Here is a 17,116-nt window from a genome sequence, read left to right on the forward strand (position 1 = left end):
TGAGCAGTTACTCCTAAAAGAGGCTGTTTCCAGCAAGTCACGTACCTGCCTGCTGGCCCCAGTCAAGCCCAAGCTCCAAGGAAGCCAGTAGCCTCCTGTGCCATGATTACTTGCTGCAGAAATGGGTGAAGAGAAAGGCATCTCATGCAGCAGAATGACATTAGGCTGAGAGATAAAAGGCACTCTTTAAAAAAAAAAAGAAAAAAAGAAGAGAAACTTTAAAGATGAATTTAAAAACAGAAAATTCTTCACATGACCCTTTAAGACAGCATAAGCCTCTTTTTGTTTCCTCTCTATTTCAGCCTGTTCCTGGTCAAGAACGCCACAGCTAATAATTGTGTCAGAAAACCTTCCTGTCTGAAAATGATCTCTTCCTAATGGATAGATGATTCCATATGGTTTCATATGTCATAGATGGAGAGAGAACATATTGGACGACTGGCCACAGCTGGCAATTCGTGTTAGTGCCATATGGATAAATGAGCGGGCTCTCCTGCATTGTGTATTTCAAGTAAACCATTTATCTAAACAGGTGCTGACCCACTGGGAATGCATTTTTATGGTCAAGCTTGCAGCATGCAGCGACACGAGCAGCTCTGTTCACCCCTCCTTTGTCTGCAGTGCAAACGCACGACATTTATGTATCATTTGCCTCCATTCTGCGTAACTCCAATCACCATAAAAGCACACCTGGGCAGACTCTTTGTAAATGAGACCTGAGTCTGGCTCATTGAACTGTATGGATATTGTAAGACCAGTCTCCTAAATCCTCTTTGGGAATCAGTCTGTGATATTCACTTCTAATAGATATTGCTATATCATATGCAGGGGATTAAAATCACCCCATTTATGAGCCCATATAAATAAAGAATCAGACTTTCCACCTCCTTGAGCTACTGTGCTCCATCCCTGATTTCAGATGAAATTTTTACACTCCTTTCCTCTCTGTGCCATAATTGCCTCTTTGTCTAAACATGCTTCATTTTGGAATTCCTCTTGCTTACATTCCTAATATGTGTGGTTCAAGGTACTCGCTGACTGATTTATGCTAGGCTTGTGTGGCTCCCTTGGAAATGGAGCAGAACACATTCCATCCACCTGTGTAATAAAACCAGCTGGTGCAGGGTGGGAGCACTCAAACTGCAGCAGAAACAAAATTCACCTTCTTCAAAAATCACTCTTCTGATTGTCTGTAGTATTAAAATCATGCCTAGGGAGCAAGCCCTTATGAAAAAAGGCAAAGTCTCTAATTATGCTGTTTATTCTAATTATTCTGTTATTTCTGTGTCACTGCCAGCACCAGATACTGGGGTGAAGGAAAATGCTTTTTCTGCATTTCTGAGCAAGTATTTTGATAAGAGCACAGCCCTTTTAATATGATCCTAACATTCAGAAAGTTTTAATGTCAGTAAAACTCTCTGGGCTCCTTCTGGAATCACTGAATCACAGAGTGGTTTGTGTTGGAAGGAACCTTTAACAGTCATCTAATTCTATACCCCTGCCATGGGCAGACACATCTTCCACCATACAAGATTGGTCAGAGCCTTGCAGTCCTGACCTTGAATGTTTCTAAGGATGAGGCATCCACCACCTCTGTGGGCCACCTGTGCCAGTGTCTCACCACCCTCACTGTAAAAAACTTTCTACCTACTCTAAATCTACTCATTTTTAATTTAGATCCATTACCCCTTGTCCCATTACTGCAGGCCTTACTCAGGTCTGTCCCCATCTATCTTATAAGCCACTTTTAAGTTCTGAAATGCTGCAATAAGGTTTGTTCTTTGCCTCTTTCCATCAGCTCTACAAGCAGTGTAATTCTTGTTTTTATCACAGGAGGTAACATTTTATATGAGAATGAATTTAGTCAGTTTGGTGGTAAATCAATCTACAATCCAAAGCTCAGGTAAGTAATTTCATTAATGAGATTTGATTTGGATTCCCTATTCACAGCTTTATCAACCCTATGGTATGCAAAGAGAGAAAGAGTTAGTTTGGCTAGGAAAATCAGGAATTCTGCAGTGGTTGGAGGAATAAGCCTAACAGTCACCCCATGCTTTTCCCTGCTCAGCAGTTTCACATCACTAATAGTTCACTTGTGGCTGCTTGTGAAGTGAGAAAACAGAGTAAATCTCAGCCCAACACTATTTCTTATCCTCTGTCAACTACTCTGCTGTATCCACATTGAAGATGCCTGTTCCCTTGTGTTTGTTCATTTGTGCTCATCTCTTCCAAACAGGAGTTAAGTTGTCGTAGTATAAGAGTAATAAGGCAGCTTAAATAGCAACTTCTCAGCTGTGTTTGGCGCACACTGTGCTGCGGGAGATTAAAAAGAAAATCAGAAAGTGCGTGATGGAGATTAAGATGGTTTTGAATTGCTGCGTAGAAGACTGAGTCCCCTTTGTGCCTCTTATTTGCTGTTTGAAGTACCGTTACTTAAGCTCAGCGTTAGGGGAGAATTAAAAAAAAGTCTTCCTGAGAGGATGTGAGAAGCCATTTCAAAAGACGATGCCCCTCCAGTAAATAAAGCACAAATGTTTTGGGTCAGCACTAAAATGGTGGATGAGATGGAGTTTCACCCAAAAGAAAACTTGTTTAACCAGGAGGCTTTCAAATCTCCTGGCTGAGATAAAGAAGATCAAAGTGTTTAAACACGGGTATCCACTACTGAGGAAAATTTAGTGCTGGCAACAGACAGCAGCTGCAGTGGAGCTGGTGTGTCTAAACTCACAGCGGGGGACTAATTGCTCCTATGGATATAGGTTTGCTTTAAAAAGCAGGTCTGAGGGATCGTCATTCTCATTCAGAATGATGTAGATCTATTGATAAGAAGTAAAATACCAATCTACACTACACAGCAGCAGGAGGGATATAGTCCTGGGTGCTGAGCAAGAGGGATGCATGAGGATCCTGTGCTTTTATTCAACTTCTATTGTGTGGGGAAAGATCCCATCAATTTACTTGAGATGATAACATTAGCTTGACACTCTCCTTGCTAATTAAATGTGTAAGAGTAGCTGAAGTCAAAACTTAATGTCATTTGTACAACATATTGTCCTGAGAGGTAGCTTGGGTAGGGATGCTTTTGCCATTAGAGAATTACAAATTTTCTATAGAAGCAGAAATGTTATTTTTATACAATTTATTAGCTGGGCAAGGATGGGATGGTAGTAAGGCTGATTAGAAAAAACAATTCAGTGAACTATTCCTGAATTCAGTGAATTTTTCCTGGTACAAGCATAGCTGTAAAGATATTTGTGACAAGTCAGGTGGAGGGGCTGTTATGGCATCTCATTAAACAGGTTCCTTCTTGCTGTCCCAGCACATGAAAAAATGTGTGCTCCTGTTTAATTAAGGGGCTAAATAGAAAGAAGGTCCAAATTGAGGGTTAGTGATGGAGCTTTTCTCATGGCACAGGAACTAAGTGGGATTTTTGCATTTGGGTGTGAATATTGTGAGGTTTGAGTTCTTCTGAACGCCCATTTTTTATTTATTCTGAGGGAAAATAAGAAAAATACTGCAATTCTTATCTACAGCATCTTCCTTACAAGGTATCATCAGAGGTACTCAGTAAGAAACAAAGGCAGCTCAGCCGCCCTAGTCTTTCCAGTTGAGAAGGAGAGACATCCTGGCTCTGGGAGGAAATTAAATGCTCCTGTGCTGAGTCACTACAGTACAGTACAATATACCAATCTAGCTCCAGCTCTTCAGCCCTCTTGTGCTATTTGTAGTTATTTGGAGAACAGAAAATCTCACTATGTGCATATATATGTGCATGTGTGTATGTACATATATGTAGATACGTTTGTTTGTGTGTGTGTGTGTGTGTCCAGCCACATAAATAAATGTGTATGCTTTGACCTTTCTTAATACCACCTCATTCTTGCGATTTTCCAGAAGTATCTAAATTATTCACCCTGGGTTTTCAGAATAGGCAAAGGAGGGAGCAAAGGGCATTCAGAGGCCACAGACTTCTGGAGAAGTCTGAAATGAAAAGCCTTTTCATAGCTCTCACCCTGATTGCTCCCTTGCAGAAGAGACTCCCGTTAAAGCCATTCAGATGTCAATATGCTGCCTAAATACATGAGGTAAATTCTTCCATGGTTTCCAGAGAGGGCATCACAGCCTGCCTACATTTGCCTCAGCATGAGGGCCAGCTGGACAGCCTACCAAGCACACAGCAACAGGGTAGACATAATGTGTTGTGGGATGCAGAGGTGGAATACAGCTATGAATGTATCCTCTGATGAATTAAAGGTTTGATTCATTTGGGATGTCCCAGGACATCCAACCTGGCCTTTCTTTACTGATTTGGAAATGTGCAGGTCTTCCTTAAGTGACGTGTCTGACCCAGCAGCCCAGGAGATGCCTGACATAGGTGGTGACATCTCTCAGGGTCAGAAGCACACTTGGTCAGACACCTGTAAACCACTGCCCATACCCCGTTAGGCCTGTCAAATCTTGGGGTGTGATCACATTGAGCTGGAGGGAGAGGGACAGGAGAAGGAATCACAAGTCCCTGCATGACCCACTGGGAGTGTTTCCCTTTCTCAGCACCCTCCCTAGCAGTGTTACAGCACCAGGAAGGGAGGAGTCAAGGGCGAGGAGCACATCCTCCCAACTCAGATTCAGGAGTAGTGTCCTCGCCCTGTGTTCACATTGTATTGTTCTTGTTAATGCAACTATCTGATCCACTACCTGTTGGTCCACTCTAGAAGCAATATAATTTTCTGATTTCTGAGAAAACAGCTTTTAAAATATGTTCAAATATTATTTAATGTCCATTTCAGGTATCATCAATTTGATGCAATTGTTATACTGAGAGCTTTCACTTCGTACATCTTGTTAATCATTGGTGTTGCTTATTTTGTATTCTACCCTTAAGAAATTTGCCAAGACAGAGTTTTCAGTGGATTTTTTGAGGTGAAAGTACTATCAGTGGCAAGTGGCATAAAAACTTTGCAGAGAATTCCCACTTTTCTTCAATATTTCCAAGCCAGAGGATGTGAAAGTTGAAATGTACAAATTACTTAGAAAATTACCAGACTGGATCTGTAAGGTGAGATGCAGCAGTATTCATAGTTTACAAGAAACATGGGGTCCAAATAGCTTAGTCCACAATTTCCAGCCTTTATTAGGGTCAAGTTTTCTATCCTTGAGCTCAATAGTTGTGCTTCTCTAAACTTCTCAATGTCAGCTTACCTACCCTCAGTCAAAGAAAATAGGGGCAGCAATTATCCATCCTTTGAAAGCTCTGGAAGGGTTTTGGATTAGATCAGCAGTGCATAAAGGGGAAGACAATTCCTTCCATTTAACAGCTTTAACGAAAAGTGTATTTATGGTCAAATTACGTTTTATTGCTGGTCAAGGCTCTGCTGAACGACCTGAAGCCGCTACAGAATCAAGGAACAATTACAGAAACATATGTTGTGAACTGGGCAACATACTGTGATACTTTTCTAGGCAATACAAAAACTCTTTCTTTTACAATGACGTTGTAAATACACAGTTCAAATAGGCCAGAAGAAATGTTTTTACTTATTAAATGAACTCAACAGAAAAAATATTTTTCTCACAGATAAAGAAGTAGCTGAAAAAATGATCCAGAAGCTAGAGAAGACTTTTTTTCCACAGTAGACCTGGAAAATATTTATTTTGGCTATGCTATTGCATGAAAGGCATATTTTAATGCTTTGAATTTTGCTATATGTATTATGAGCATGTCAAAGCAAATTTTGAAGTACAATCCAAAAAAAGGTTTTGCATGTGCAAGAATGATGGCTTTCTAAAATGTTTACACGCCTTGATCAGATGGATATTGAATCTTTTAATGTTTTGGGTTGGAAGGAACCATAAAGATTGTGTAGTTCCAACCTCCTTCCCATGGCAGGGACACCCTCCACTAGACCATGCTGCTCTAAGCCCCATCCAATTTGGCTTGGAACACTTCCAAGGAGGAGGAATCCACAACTTCTCTGGACAGCATGTTCCAGTGCCTCATAGTATGGTGTGTTAATTTTAAACTCAGCAAATAGAGGACTAATTTTTCTGTGAGAGAGAAGTTGTTGCCTTTTGATACAATTTCTTTGTCCAACTGAAATCTAAGTTCACTGAGTGAAACTTGCGCAATTGAAGCAGCTCAATCAAGGTTGCAACTTTGCAGGTTGATGGAAATGCCCTGTTTCTTTGCTCCAGTTGACCAGAAGAGGTTATTTTGTCCTTGAGGTCTCCTGGCTTGATAAAATAAGTTATTTACCACATTTTTTATTGTGGTGTATTGCAATATTTTGAACAGTGTCATTACTGAAATGCTGCTCAGCCATTGTCAGTGCAGCATTAAAATTAATGACTGGTGGAACAGTTATTCATTTACACTGAGAAAACATCTTTGGGCGAGACTCACTGACTGGTAACTCATTCAACTAAAACTACGCATGTAACTTAGTCTAGGCCATAGCTCTTTACCTTCTATTATACAGATGTCTGCGGTTAGCTGGATACATCTCTGATGACCAAAGCGTATGCAAGAAAATGAGACTTAAGTATGGCACAGTTAAAACTAGAACATGAAAGCTAATTTTTCACACAAAGCATATCTGGTGATCTTCCTTCAAGTGAGAAAGAAGAGCTTGGTATGCAAAGAGCACAGCACTGCAATTCATTGATGAACAATAAAATGTAATTCTTCTGCGATGCATTCAGCATCCTTTACTTGTGTTATCATTTCCTAGAAGTCCAATTTTTCACTTGAAATTACTACACACCGAGAAAATTACCTTATTTCTGAGAAGTCTCCAAAGCCTCCACTGTGCAACCTTTTTACCTTTTTTTAACCTCTTCTATAAGCTACTTAAAAAACAGCTTCACCCTTTTTCAAGGAAAAAAACCCCAAAACCATAAAAATAACAACCAAACAAAGAAAACATAAGAGATAAAATACAGTGAAATGGCCCTTACAACAGAACTGGAACAGACTGGGATGTGAAAAACACCCACTGCACTGGGGCACCATTCTGGCTGTTGAAGTTCAAGATTGCACAATTCTCTGGGCAGCTTGATTTAGTGCCTGACAACTCTTTCAATGAAGGGATTTTCCCTGATACTCCATCTAAACCTCCCCTGGCACAATTTCTTCTTGTCCTGTTGCTTGTTACCTGGGAAAAGAGACCAATCCACACCTTGCTAATACCTCCTTACAGGGAGTTGTAGAGAATGAAAAGGTTATGGTGGTGGTTGGGCTTCAGTCACTGCAAAGCAAAATGCCATCTTACAGAAGGCTGTCCTTTGGCTCTGCATAACCCAAATAGATTCTCTTCTGCTTTCATTTGCTGCCTTTTGGAACATGCCTATGATCTCCAAACACATCATCCATGCCTTTCTGTTCTCCATGGGGGAACAAAATAATGAGATGTTGTCCTGTGAGCAGGGCTTCATTTGGGAGGATGATTTTCAGCTCATTTCTGCTTGTCCTGTCTCCGCTTCCTGCCTCGCTCCACTTAGTCGCTGTGTCAGCGTCATCTCTTGCAGCACAGGATGATAATGGAAAAGGAGCTGGAGAGAAATGTGCAGCACAGACACAATCAGAAGCAGCAGAGACCAGTATATGCAGGCATATATGTATTCACTCCTGGTCCTTAGTGTCTCCAGTTCATTAGATTGTCCTCATTCAGCCACAGCCCTCTGAGGGAACACTTGGCTTCAAGCACATGTTGAAGCTCTGATGTCCCTGGTGAGACTTAAACCTGTACTTAATTGTAAATGTCTGCTAAAAGAATTTGCAGTTGGAACATGTTTCCTACCTGAAAATGTATAACTGCTTTGTGGATTCTCCTATCAGGAGCAAAGATGGGGACTAAAGTATTCTTGGCCAGAAAAGCCAGTTAGTATGAATGTCCTAGGTGAGGATATGTCCATGACCTTTCCTCACCCTCCCACTGGCAGCCAAGCAGCCAGGCCATCTATGACCATTTCTGGTGTCTTTGAGGTTGGCACTAATTGCTGTCTCAGGAAAAGCATTTTCTTGCAAGGTGGGCCCTGTCATTAAGAACTCATTTGATACCACAGTAATTCAGGGGCACCTCACCTACTGTGAGTTAATTAAAGCAGGACACCAGCTAGGAAAATCTCTGCTCTTTCCAGCTCTGAACACTGCTTAGACCCTCCAGTTGCTTTTTTAATATATGATACATTTGGGGGTCTGAAAAACCCTCAAGCAGGCAAACTCCAAAGCAATCCAACCATCAAAAGTCTGGACTAAAGAGCACAGGTGGCAAGAAATTTTTCTTTCCTTGTGTGTGAAGATGCCTTGTTTTCACAACACTTCTAATGAAAGCATTTTTATTTTTGGATGCTCTGTAGGGTAAAATGTAATACATCAAAATAAATCATTGCATCGTATGCCTGTTACAAATGAAAGCTGATGCACCAAATGTCAGGGTTGCTTGCTTTGATGAATCAATGAATATTGACAGTTTTGCTAACTGTGGAAGAAAGAAATGGCAGTGAAGGGGAAATGTTGACTTGATACAAATATAAAAATATATTAATTTAATTTCGATAAGATCATACAGATTTTGCAATAATATTGTTTCAAATAAGGCAAAATGTCTCCTTGTGCTTTAATAGAGAAACAGTGTATCTTTTCCCTTCCCATATTTTCACTTACTAAATAAATTCAGCGATCACCATCTTTGAAAAGGCATTCATTTCAGCCGTTGTGGAAAAAACTTCTGATCAGACCAAGAACATTGGCTTCAAGGCCACTCTCCTTCCTGTGAGACAGGGAGTATCTGTGTGATAAATTACCTGTGGGTGAATGCTAAGTCTTTAATGAGAAAAAACATGCTCTGTTGGATTCAACCTTTCATGTGAAAGCTGTTTGGGACCTTACCTAAAAGAATGTGCTAATCAAGAGAAAAGCATAACTACTGCCTTGTCAATGGACACAAATGAATAAGCCTGGTTAAAATGAGGTTGAAATGAACTCAGAAAAAAAAAAAAAACAAAAAAGAGTTTTTCTGTGCTGTTTTCTGAGAGCTTGCTTTACACTGCACAGTGATTTATGACAATTGGAATCTCACTATTTCTGCAATTAATATTAGTGGATGCTTCCTATTCAGAGGAATGTTAATCATAATAATGCAAATGGAAGTATTATTGGAGCTATGCCTCAGAGTTCATATTTCATATTGAGCCGAAGGTTCAGTACCCAGCATCATTCTCAATGGAGCATTCACATTGTATGGATGGATAGATGTGCACCAAAGGTAAAATAACTGAATTAATATAAGCCACAATAATATGCCTGGTATATAGCTTCCCATTTTCCCATTTTGCTGTAAGGATCTGATTTTCAGGCTTTTTAAACCAATAATAAATTATAGCAATGCACTGTTAATTACACCTTACAGAAGTGGTGTATAGTATAAATTGCACTGGTGATGGACTTAGATTAAGTTTCTCATGCTTATTTTTAGCAAGTCAAAGGCAATTCATTTCCAACTGGGCCATGTTTAAAAGTTTGGAGTGAAAAAACTGTGTAATTATTTCCTAATAGAAAGAGAATATTGGTGACAATATTTTATCCTACATATCTTCTTGCATTAAATATATTAATGGGAAAGGAAGAAGCAAGAACACACATTAATTTGGACATGTGTTTAAAAGATATAATGAGTATTTATAAATTCTGCTCCTACAAATATTTTCTAAATTGTCTTCTTCATATTGTTACCTCCCTCTGTGCTCCCTTAGATAATTTCTTAGCTTGTGATTGGTTTCTTTATGATTGCTGATGCTTCTGGAAATATTTGGTCCCTGTCCTTTTTCATTCTTTTTCTTCCTTTACTTTCCTTTTTTTTTTTTTTTAATGGGAGTAGAAGGGTTTTGTTGGTCTGTTTTTCTCCCCATGGGTTTTGATTTATAAAGAGGGTGAGTGGGAAGAGGGGATAATAGCAACATTTTAAGTAAATCCTGCTGGCTTTTATTAAAAAAACACATAAGCTTCAAGCTTTTGAAAATAATTCAGAGCTCATTCAGAAACATCAATTAATATTTCAGAAAATACATTACCCACATAAATAAATCAATGCTATACATGCCTTTTTGCTGTAGCAGAAAGGTGTTTTTAATTTTCATCCAAAAGGTGTGTAACTACCATATTAAAATTGTTTATCAGGAGCTGACTGTGGAGGATGCTGTGCATGTAGTCTTTAGGACCCTACTTTTTAGGGAACACAGAACCATGACTGGAGCTGAAATGTCCATCACATTACATAATTATACTCTTAATAGGAAAGGAAAGAAGTTCTCAGGTGGGGAGCACATTTTAGACTTTGTGGATCTGTATTCAAATCCAGTATAAACGTCCTGTATAGCATCAAGGAAAGCATTTTGGTCCAGGACTTCAGGAATATCTCAAACTCAGCTGAGTGAGAAAGAGATGCCCAAATAACTTTAAGGACCAGATCAAACAGGTACTGCTATAAGACTTATTCTGTATCCTGTGGTCTGGATTAGGCAGTTATATGTTCTGAATACCTGAGTCTCACCTTTTCTAGATCACTTTACATTATTTGAGCCTGTTCTTTCAAAATGGCATTCAGGTAATGATATAAATACAGATTTACTGACGTTTAGGGGTTTGTATTATTTTGGTTGGATTGGGTTTGGTTGGTTGGTTATTTTTGTGTTTAAGAGATGAAATCAGTTTGATGCTGCATTTGATGGGTCATCCCAGAGATATACATGTGGGCATGTCACAGTAACTTTCAGAAGACAGGTGTAAATGCAAGAGCAACCTTAAACCCTCAGTTTTGAACCATGACTGCTAAAGGAGCAGAGCAGACCACTTCCTTATATTTTCTGTGTTGGAGCTTATTCTCCAAAGTGGGAATAATAACACTTCCCTGCCTTGACAAACAGTTTTAAAATACTTATATTGAAAATCAGGATTAGTATAGGTATTATGGTGATTTAGGGGATCCTAAGTCTACAAGAGTCCTGAGAGAGGAAAGTGAACAATTTATTCTTACTACCTCCTCATTTCCAGGTCTCACACAAAAGCATTCTGGTGAGTGGTGGCCTCTTCTGCTTTTGTTTTCTTCTATTTGAAGTGAGCATCAACAAGAGAGGATACTCAGAAAATTAATTCAGATTGGCTTAGATAAGGACTCTGTGATGTTGATTAAAAACCATCCACAGGGCCATTAGTGAAGCGAGATAATAAATGAAAATGTGTTGAATCACATGAGTTTTCTAGTGGGGGAACATCAGGGAGCAGTCCTGAGTCCAGTCTTCTTTAAATATCTTCATTCATTAGCCAGAAGACAGGAGAAGAGTACATGTTAATTAAAATCACAAATGATCCAAATTGGGAGGCACTGCATAAATCAGCAAAAATAGAGAGACTAGAAACCTTAGGCAGGAAATGACAAAATGAGATGCGGCCTTGAAAAATGCATGTGGAGGAGAAATAATCTGTACGAGAACACAATCAGCAGCAAGGAGTGCTCTTGAAGAAGCAGAATTAATTGGAAGAAGACAAAGGATGTGGACCATGGAGTAAAGGGCAATGTAGCAGAGCAGCTATTTAAAGGTGACCTTTGTACCTTTTCAATAGACAGCTTGGATTCAAATTAATTTGCAATTGGCAAGATTCAAAGGTCAATGTAGTTTTGGACCATATATGCAGAAAGAAGCTGCCAAAGAAAGACATGGAATCCCACTTCCCTAACAGTATGCTACCATATCACTCAGCCTTCTGGTTTTTTTTCCAATTCTTCAAGACCTTGTGCACCAGAGTGAATGTAAAATAGATGCATATCTAACAAAGTGGGTAGCCTGGGAGAGCTGATGGGTCTGACAAATGTGGCTTTCAGTGAAACTACACACACCCTCTTTCTGTTTTCTCTGCCTTCCCAGTCTGTATGGGACGTGGCCTCCCTGAGACAAGGAAAGGAGCTAAGAAAAGGGACCTGAGACTAACTAGCGAATGAGAGGCAGAAGAGGAGCCCCAGTGCTGCTCTACACTTTTGTTGAACTTGTAGTGTGGTAGGTTTGTGACACACGCTTCATTAAATTTGGACTCTTTAATGCCACACCCAATTCACAGGATAGTTTACTGATGTGAGAGTGGAAACAGAAAGAGGCATCTGTGGAAGATCTCAGCCATTTCTCTCTAACAAAGGAAAAAAACCTAAGAAACTAGATATTTGGGATAACCATATAAACTAAAAAAAAAATATATTTTTATTTTTATCTTCTGAAGCCTGCAAAAACACAGAAGAGGAAAGGAACAACTACTGTGTTAATTGGAAACTCTTGAACCTCCAGCAGAGGAATTGATGAATTATGCTTTTGGCTTGCCAAAAAGAGGATGTGGATGTTTGCATGGTTGGTCAAGGACAGGCACCAGTTCTGAGTGCTGTATAAAAAACCTTAGTTTGTATTTAACAAATGCATTTCTTTCTATGAGATAACTAAGCATACCCTAGTAGTGCTGATGTGATATTACAGCAGGAACCACGTATGTATAGATGACTGTTTTAGATACCCTGTATAACAGTAAGTAGTTGTTTTAATTTCTTTTTCTATAGCAAATAAGTTAAAAATCACTGAACAACACACTGATTTTTTTTCTATGTCTGTATATTTTTCAGGTAGACTGAGAATAACACGTCTAGGTTAAAACAGTATCCTACAAGAATAATTTGATGGATTGTTCCTAGATATTTCTTAGAAGGCAACTACCAAAAGTGAGTACTAATTCCAATACCTGGGATGTTTTAATAATGTTTTGTCGTTTAAAATAAAATTATGATGTTTTTAATGTTTCTTGAGGAGATTTCCCTAATTGGAGTAATGAGGAATTTCACTAATTTCTCTAGAACTGGTCTATTATTGACCCATGTCTGTTTTTATTAGCTGACAAGGATAATTTGCATCACAGTCTCAGTCATGGATTCATTTCTGCTGTGCCAGGCACTCTAGAAACAGACATTCTCTGCATGAAATTACTTATGTCTTAGTAGAAGTCAAGAGCTATGGATAGTGACACACAGAGGAGACCCCTGGATGTGATAAGAAAGTGCTGGTCAGTATGACAGGCAATGCTAATAGCACACTTGCAACCTAGTCCTTGTCAGAGAATTTTAGATGTTGCTGCAGAGAAAGAAAGTCACTAGCAAGGTAATTTTATATCTGTTTATGGAGATCAGCATGAAAGAAAATACAAAAGCACTCATTTGAAAATCCAGTGCATAGATCATGGAAAATACATCGGTTGGTCGGATGCAGACAGCCTAGTTTTGATAGAAATGGGGAAGGAAGCTCAATACTATATCTGGAAAAATGGCCTTTATATCCAGGGAATATCATCAGGGCAAATTTACACTTGTGATGTAAGTGGAAGAAAGGAATTCTTCAGTAATTGACATGTTTAAAGATAAGGTCTGAGATGAGAGATTTACCTAGATGGGTAGAGAGCAAGGAAAGGCATTATTTGAAGTATGATACACAAAACATACTTTGAATGTATGTGTAGCTTCAGTGTAACTAGGAAGTGGCATCTGGAGTGTACAGGAATATGAGTTGAAGATGATATCAAGGTTACAGGATAGTGGCATTGTCCACAGTGATCAAGAGGAAAGGTTGCTTGGAGATCATTGATGGGACATGTCAAGCAAGCTGGGGCTATTCAGTAGACAGAACATTACAAGGAAATGGTAGAGAAGCAGAAGCATGAATAAACGAATCGTGGAATATTTGATGCTGGCAGGGACCACTGGAGATTGTCTAGTTGCCTTTCAAATCAAAACACACTTTCTTGGAGAATGTTGCTGAGGGGTGATATTTAAGAACTTTTCACCTAGAACTGAAGAGCTGGGGCACCTGTGGCTCTTGCCATATAAAGAAGCAGCAAATGTTCACCTCAGCCTGGGAATCTTGATACGAGTGATGAGTGGAGAGAAAGAAATTTCTGTTAATATTAAAACTACAAGTACAGTAGGAGGAGTTCTAAAAGTCAAAGCCATGAATATAAAGTGATGTTTAAATTAAATTAATGCAGAATTATGTGTACTTGCAAGACAGAATGAAAGTGATTAGTGAACACCAGTGCTTTAATCACCAGCACTACACAGATACTGGCATAAGAAAGAAGAGGCAGTTCCCAAAGCATGAAAATTTTGCCTACCAGTCATGTCCTGGACTTTGTTCATTACTCCTTAGGGAGAAACTATGTACTCCTATAATGAATTAAATTGCTTTTTTTTCTTTTCCAGAATCTTAGAATCATAGGAAGGTTTGGTTTGGAAGAGACCATAAATTCCAATCCCCCCCTGCCATGGGCAGGGAAGTATTAGGGCTGGTGTGAGCTGAAATGTTGTGTCTGTAGCAAGAGTTCAAAAAGTTAACCCCTGAGAAAGATCTCACTGCAAGATAATGACTAGGCATAAAAAACAAAGAGAAAGAAAAAGGAAAAAAGAAAAAGAGAAAAAATGTTTTCAAAGTCAAGGTTTCATACTAAGTCGTAACAGTATAATGAGGTAACAGAAAACTGAGTGGAGTAAGGAAAAGGAGAGGAAATCTCTAAAGTAAAACTTCTCAAATTTCTGGGAGTTGCTGCACATGACAAGCTCTCTATTAAGAGACAAAAATTTTAGAGGACATGTCTAAATAGCTTTTTACTGAAGGTGAATTCTTACTCGTCAATGTAATCTGAAGACTTTTTCATTACAAAATGCTACTCATTTCAAAATGCAGATTTTTTACAACCATGATGCATTTTATAATCTTTTTGCTACCAGGAGATCTGAGTAGTGACATAAGGTCAAGAGTCAATAATAGAATCCAAATCAGTTATTTCCTGAGGAATCACAGTATTTTTCCCCAGTTATGTCCACCTGGATAGTGGAGTCAGTCATGCCAGCTATGAGACACATTTTCCCCTCAAGGGGTCTTTCCAGAGCTGCTTCAAAGGTATGCCACACTAGCTGGTCCCATACTATCTGCAAAGTCTTGGAATTATAGAATGTTTGGGGATGGAAAGGACTTCAAAGATAATCTAATTCCAAACCCCCTTCCATCCATGGGCAAGGATGCTTTTCACTAGACTAGGTTGCTCAAAACCCTATCCGACCTGGCCTTGAATGCTTCCAGTGATGGAGGAGTCACAGTTCTCTGGGCAGCTTGTGGCAGTGCCCCACCACTCTCACAGGAAATAATTTTTTATTAATACCCAATTTAAACCTGACCTCTGCCAAACTGAAGCCATTCCCTCTTGTCCTGTTCCTCCATGCCATTGTCAAAAGTCCTTCTTTCAGCTATTTTATAGCCCCTTTAAGTTCTGGAAGGGGCTCTAAGGTCTCCCTGTACCCTTCTCTTTTCCAGGCAGATCAACCCCAACTCCATCAGCCTATCTCCACAGGAGAAGGTCTCCAGCCCTCTAAACACCTTTTTGTCCCCCTTCAATGCACACACAAGGAGAATATGAACAGTACAAATAACAGGGTCTGTTATTTTACTGTCTCATGAAAAGTAGCAGCATGCCTCAGGGGATATAGAGTGTTTCTCAGGAGCCACCAACATTAATCTTGGAAAGAGGATGATTTTTGGAGCTGCTGTCCTCTTGCAGCTCTCAGTGGAAACTGTAGCTCATTGCTTATCAGACTGCTCTTACTCAGGTGAGGAAAGATGGCATTAGGTATTTGGTATTTGGTACCCAGCTTGAAAACACTGATTGTTGTTGCTGACTGTCATGCTATTCTGCTGCAACCTGTGCACTCTTTTCCTTTCTATTTTCCTGTTAAACCATAAGGCAACTCTTATGTCTTTGGGGACATTTGCAAGCACTTTACATTGATAAAGTTTTGGGAATAAGTTTTTGTAAAAATCCCCTTGTCCCAACAAATTAGAAACTGCTAAATAATGTGAACGTGTTTTCAAATTTCCTTAGGTCCCCTGTCTTCTTAGCCTTGATCAACCTGTCACCAGAACTGCATGGCATGTCTTCTTGTTTACGCTACAAATCCAAGATAAGCATCTTCAGCAACTGTATATTTATACAGCATCTAACACATTGTGCTCATGATACACTCAAAGCCTCCAGGTGCTATAACCATAGAGATGTTGCATAATCCTAGGGAGCTTGTCATTCTTCCCACAAGGCATCTTGTTTCAACCCACAATATAGAGAGGCATCCTTCTAAAAGGTTCTATTTATTCAAATTAATGTCATGCAGTGTTAATTAAGCATTGATACTTATGTCTTATTCTCTGAGGTGCCAGATCATAATTTTTCTTGAATAACCCTTGAAGTTTGGCTCAAGGTACCGGAGGTATGATAGAAGAGCCTTGTCTTGGAGATGACAGGATTAATTATTTATTTATTTAGTTATGTATTCATTTCCTTATTTATTTTTGCTGTCAAGTGCATCAGTTTCCCTGAACCTTTCTTCTTCCATTATTTAGCAGAAGAGGAACTGGAAAACAACAGGAAGGCTGTAATTAGCAACTTGACTGTGGAGTATGCAGCAGGTGGGAGATGGCTGTAGAAACCAGTATGAACTCAAAAGTTTATTACAAGAACTGTTTGTACATTGTCTGTCAATCATTTTCTCCCTGTTTAGATTTGCAAGTGAATTGCAGATGCATTTCTTGGACACATCACATTTTGCTTTTCTTTTGCTTTGGTGAAGAAATCTATTTTCAGCCCAGTTTTTTTCCTCCTATTGTGACACACAAGAGATGTGATCTCACACCGTCCAGAGAACCGATACACAACAGCAAAGAAATAACAAAGATCCCATCATTACTCTGTTTGGAAAAAGAGAGGACTTCATAGCAGGGGAATCGCCTTTAGCTGCAGATATAGCGTATCTCAGAGAAATGGGGATACTTATTGCTCATCTCCTAGGTTTAACAAATACACCAAAATATCATAGCATTTTCCTTCTGAAAATCATGTGCTGTGTGGAGAGCATAATGACATAGGCTTAACCCGCAGCCTGCAAGTGTGACAGCTTTTAGCCATATCCCCCACCTTCATGAAAAGTCTGAGCCATCCCTATGTTCTGGCACAGTTTTACTGCTTTTATGATCTTACAGAGTTTCACTCAGG

General features: G+C 39.3%; 1 protein-coding gene across 11 annotated transcripts in view; it reads left to right on the forward strand.

Annotated features, from left to right (window-relative positions):
* Nucleotides 1–17,116, forward strand: part of TENM4 (teneurin transmembrane protein 4) — a 1,542,144-nt gene that overhangs the window by 1,137,887 nt on the left and 387,141 nt on the right. For all 11 annotated transcript variants that reach the window (XM_064720073.1, XM_064720105.1, XM_064720113.1 and 8 more), the window contains one exon: nt 12,657–12,752. The gene's annotated coding sequence lies outside the window, so the exon portion shown is untranslated. The remainder of the gene's footprint in view (nt 1–12,656; nt 12,753–17,116) is intronic.

The sequence above is a fragment of the Zonotrichia leucophrys genome, chromosome 1 (genome assembly GCF_028769735.1).
Source record: "Zonotrichia leucophrys gambelii isolate GWCS_2022_RI chromosome 1, RI_Zleu_2.0, whole genome shotgun sequence".
Classification (NCBI taxonomy): domain Eukaryota; kingdom Metazoa; phylum Chordata; class Aves; order Passeriformes; family Passerellidae; genus Zonotrichia; species Zonotrichia leucophrys.